Source organism: Penaeus japonicus, unplaced genomic scaffold (genome assembly GCF_977035675.1).
Source record: "Penaeus japonicus unplaced genomic scaffold, GWHDUDI00000001_assembly GWHDUDI00000032, whole genome shotgun sequence".
In the NCBI taxonomy this organism is placed as follows: domain Eukaryota; kingdom Metazoa; phylum Arthropoda; class Malacostraca; order Decapoda; family Penaeidae; genus Penaeus; species Penaeus japonicus.
This window is the reverse complement of record NW_028234434.1, coordinates 16689985-16694984: the sequence shown is the minus strand read 5'-3', so window position 1 is coordinate 16694984 and position 5000 is coordinate 16689985. Positions and strand designations below refer to the sequence as shown.

Sequence of the window (5000 nt, the reverse complement as noted above, 5' to 3'; positions counted from 1 at the left end):
AGGAGACCGTGGAAGGAATAAAATGACGGCGGCGGGACGTTATTCAAGTCACAGGTATGCTAATTGATTCTCTCTCTGTGTCTCTCTGTCTGTCTGTCTGTCTGTCTTTCTTTCTTTCTCTCTATCTGTCTATCTATCTATCGCTGTCTCTCTCTGCTTTTCTTTCCTCTCTTTCCTCTCTCTATCCTCTCTATCCTCTCTCTCTATCTATCTATTTATCTCTGTCTCTCTCTGCCATTTTCTCTCTCTTTCTATCTATCTCTCTCTCTCTCTCTCTCTCGCTGTCTCTCTCTCTCTCTCTCTCTCTCTCTCTCTCTCTCTCTCTCTCTCTCTCTCTCTCTCTCTCTCTCTCTCTCTCTCTCTCTCTTTCTCTCTCGAAGGGTCGCATCACATCGCACGGGTGGGCGCGAGTGGGCGTGGGGCGCTTGCTACCGGACGGACAACGGGGATGACAGGTGGGGGTGGGTAAGGGAGAGAGGACGAGGGGGGGGATGTGTAGGAGGCGAGTTACGGGGATGGGGGAAGGGGAAGTGGAGGAGAGAAAAGGCTGGATAGGGGATGGGGATAAGAAAAGGGAAGAGATAAAAAGGGGGGTAAGAAAGAGAAAAGAAGACGAAGGCAAAAAAATCAAGAAGAGGATAGATCAAAAGAAAAAACAATAAGAAAAAGATAATGAGGAGGAGGGCATAGCAAGGGATAGGGTATGGGAAGGTGGGAGGAGGAGGGGAAGGAGGGCTAGCGGGGGGGGTGGGTCTCGCCACAATAGCAGCTGCAGTAGGTCGCGCGCTTCCCTTTCAGAAGGTGTCAATCCCTCGGAGGGACTTCCGAGAAGGGAGGCCGAGGGTTGGGGCTTCTGAGAAGGCTACTGAGCCGTCCAGTGGCCAGGGAGGAGGGGGGAGGAAGGGAGGGAGGGAGGGAGGAAGGTAGGATGTGGAGGTAGGGATGAAAGGTATGAAGAACAGGGAGTAAGAACGGGAGGGTAGAATGAGGAGGTAAGGAGGGAGGATAGGAAGAGGAGTGGTAGGGGAGGGAATGAGGGAGGGAAGGAGGGAGGGAGGGAAGGAAGGAAGAAGGGAGGAAGTAGGAAGAGGAAGGAGTGTGAGGAGGAGGATAGAGAAAGAGAGGAGAGAAGATAGAAAGAGGAAAGATTGAGAGAGAGATAAGGGGAGGGGAGAGAATGTACGAAGAACAGAAAAGGGAAAGGAGAAAGGGGAAGAGAGAGAAGGTACGAAGAACAGAAAAGGGGAAGAGAGCGAAGGTCCGAAGAACAGAGAAGTGGAAGAAGGAAGAGGAGAAGAAGGAAGAAGGAGGAAGCCGAGGCAGGTGGGTGGGTGGCATGATGGCTTGAGTGTAGTTCAGCTGTTTAGTTCGTACCGCGGGGTCTCGTTTTACCGGCGCTTTGTCCTGGGCGGCGAGGGGTCTTTCTGCTCCCTTTGAGACCCCCGCGGCTCGGCTCATTCCGTCCTTCGGCTGTGTAATGAGAGCGGCACCGCCCGTCACCGCCCGCAAACACGCCGCCGCGGTTTCAACCAGAGGTGGAGGCTGGGTGGCCCGCTCTCGTGTCCAAGCGCCGCGGAGTCGGTCACTTGCGAAAGAATTCTCTTTTCTTAGTCTGTAGTTTGTGTTTTCTCTCCTTCTGCCTTTGTCTGTTTGTCTGTCTGTTTCTGTTTCTTTCTCTATCTGGCTCTGTTTCTTCTCTCTTTTCGTCACACTCCTTTCTCTCTCTGTCTCTCTCTCTCTCTCTCTCTCTCTCTCTCTCTCCCTCTCCCTCTCCCTCTCCCTCTCCCTCTCCCTCTCCCTCTCCCTCTCCCTCTCCCTCTCCCTCTTTCTCCCCCCTCTCTCTCTCTCCTCTACCCAAAGACACCAACACAATAGAAATATGGGATAATTATTTGCGCTAAGCCAGAAGTAAATCTCACATGTTTTTTCTCCTTTGTAAGCATGAAGCCACATCATAAGATAAGTGTTTCAAACTTAAGCTGTTGAGGCTTAAACATCAAAATAATGGTGTCACAACGGAGGGGAAAAAATGAGTTTATTTTTTTTTCCTTCTCTTCTCTTAAAACTTGCGGGTGGGAAATTAAGTCCGGTGTTGTAGTTTATGTCTTGGAAAAGGTAAATGTGGTTGAGTTGATTATCATTATGGTCTTCGTTGGTTGTTGTGTTCTGTCTCTGTTTCTCTCTCTCTCTCTCTCTGCCTGTCTGTTTGTCTGTCTTTCGGTCTCTCTCTCTCTCTCTCTCTCTCTCTCTCTCTCTCTCTCTCTCTCTCTCTCTCTCTCTCTCTGCCTGTCTGTTTGTCTGTCTTTCTCTCTCTCTCTCTCTCTCTCTCTCTCTCTTTCTCTCTGTCTATCTATCTATCTATCTATTTATCTCTGTTTAACTCTATTTATCTTTCAATATCTGCAAATAGTATTCATGACAATGGTAATAGAGACAATGTTTTTGAAATATAGGAAAGGAAGAGAGAAAGAGAGAGAGAGAGAGAGAGAGAAAGAGAGAGAGAGAGAGAGAGAGAGAGAGAGAGAGAGAGAGAGAGAGAGAGAGAGAGAGAGAGAGAGAGAGAGAGAGAGAGAGAGAAATAACATACTATAATGAATAAAGATAAGAAAAAAAGGAAAGAGCCCCCCCCCAAAAAAAAAAGTTAATGATAATGGTAGATAAAGGAATAAATAAGTAATTACGCCCCCTATATTTCCTTACTATTTCTCCGTTCTTTTCTGGAGACTTCCACTCTCTCATCGCCCTTCTCGTTTTCCTCTTCTTCCTCCTCCCTCCATCCCAATCTTCCTTCCTTCCTCCCCCTCTTTTCCCCTTCTCCTATCCTCCTCTCCCTCCTCCCTTCTCTCCCCTTATTCTCCCTTCTCCCCTAATCCTCCCTCCTCACCCCCTCACCCCCCCCCCATCTCCCTCTCAACCCCACCCCCTTCACCACCTCATCCTCCCTCCTCTTTCCCCTCCCCCCTCCCTCCCCTCCTCTTTCCCCCTCCATCCCTCCCTCCACCCCTCCCCCAACAGAACAAGGGCCATCCATCATGTGAAGAATCAATATTAATTGAATTTCTGGTCGCTGGATTAATCAGAGCTCGGGAATGATGATTCGAAGACTGTTTCGGATCGTGAGTCTCTCGCCGGGTTCGGTTGTCAAGTCGGAGGTTCGAGACCCCGGAGGTGATCTCTCTCGGGCTTTGACTTTTGGAGCTGGATTTGTCTCTTTGTTGGTGGTGTTTTTGGTGTTTTTGGTGTGTTTGTTGTTGGTGTTGTTTTTGTTTGATTTGGTGTGTTTGTTGTTGGTGTTGTTTTTGGTGTTGTTTTTGTTTGATTTGTTTTTGTTTTGTTGGTGGTATTGTGGTGTTATTTTTGTTTGATTTGGTGTTTCTTCTTGTTGGTTTTAGTTGTTGTGTTATGTTGTTGGTTTTGTTTTCGTTTTTGTTTTTGTTGGTGTGATTTTTTTTCTCTATGTTGGTTTTTGTTTTATTGTTGTTTTTTTCTTTTTTTTTTGTGGTGGTGGTGTTGTTGTTTTCGATATAAGAATGTTTGGCTTTGTGTTTTTGTTGTTGATCTTTCGCTGCTGTTATTTTTATACGTATCTCTGTTGTTATTAGTGTTTTTGTCATTTGTTTGGGCTGGGTTTATTTGTCAGTAATAAATGCAGACCGGAAGATTACAGACTGCCAGGTGCTGGGTTAGTTAGTGTGTTTGTTATTGTTTTGCTGTTAATGATTTTCGTATTATTTCGGTTTCACGAAGATTGTTTTGTATTTGTTCTTTGTCGTTGATGTTGTAATTGCATATTTTAAAATTCTTTAAGATAATTGGAAATGTATTTGTTGTTACATTTCTTGTCTGTTTGTGTGAAAGAAACTGACTAGTTCTTACAACTGATTTTTTTTTATGGTAATGACTATTTTCAACATAACAATCACCAGTTGCAAGAAGTGAATCACACTCATTTCCAAAAGGACATGAACATTATAATTCGAAAGTCAAGACCCGTTATGAGGAAATCATCATATATCTTTTTTCGATAATGAAATAAAATTAATAAATATATATACAGATCTATCTACATAAAAAAAATCAATTTTATATGTGATATATCATGTAACTGAAATAAGAGAAGCGATTTCTCATATGTATGTTTTTTTTTCTAATTTCTGTTTATCGATAACGACACATGTCGACAGAGAGACTGATAACAGACACGTACATACTCTCTCACGCCCACGTACATGCTGTTTGCACCTGCCTTGCTCATACGGGTGCGTGTGGTATTATCAAGATGATTATTATTTTCCTTTGCGTTATCTTCATTGTTATCGTTATTTTTATTATGATTATTATATTTGCTTTCACTATCCTCATTGTTATCAATATTATGATGAACATCGTTATTATTATCATCATCATCATGATCATTTTTACCCTCACTATCATCACCAAAATCATCATGTTACCATCGCTATCATCATCACAACCCTTCCTATGATCATAATCACCATCATCACTATCCCCACTCCAACACCCTTCCCCCACCATCCCCCACCGTCCCCGACCCCCACCACCATCCCCCCCAACAATACACCCCCACCCCCGACCCCCGACCCCACCACCACCCCCCCCCCCCCCCCCACCCCCCCCCTACAACCCCCCCCCCCCAACCACAACCCCCTCCACCGCCCATCCCCTCCCCGCCCCCCTCCATCCTTCCATGGCTCTGCATATATGTAGATCCCTGTCATGAATATCTGACCGCCAAGACCAAGCGAAGACGGACAGGGCTTCCACCAGGCCACGGGGATCTCACCATTTGTATTAATTTGCGATCTTCTGCTCTTGGTCCGGGGTCGGGGTCTCGGTTCCGCCCCGGGAGGAAGGGCGCAAGCCGCGGGGTTGGGGGAGGGGGTCAGGAGGGTGGTAGGGGGGAGGTGGTTGGGGAGAGGGGAGGGGGAGGGGAGGGGAGAGGGGATTTTTGGGGTGTGGGTTGGGAGGGGGGGTTGGAT

The 5000-nt window shown here is 46.5% G+C and overlaps 1 protein-coding gene across 2 annotated transcripts in view; it reads right to left on the bottom strand.

The window, feature by feature from the left end:
* The window catches only part of pb (homeobox proposcipedia), a 215840-nt gene that overhangs the window by 123381 nt on the left and 87459 nt on the right, over window positions 1–5000 (bottom strand). The gene's annotated exons all lie outside the window — the stretch shown is intronic.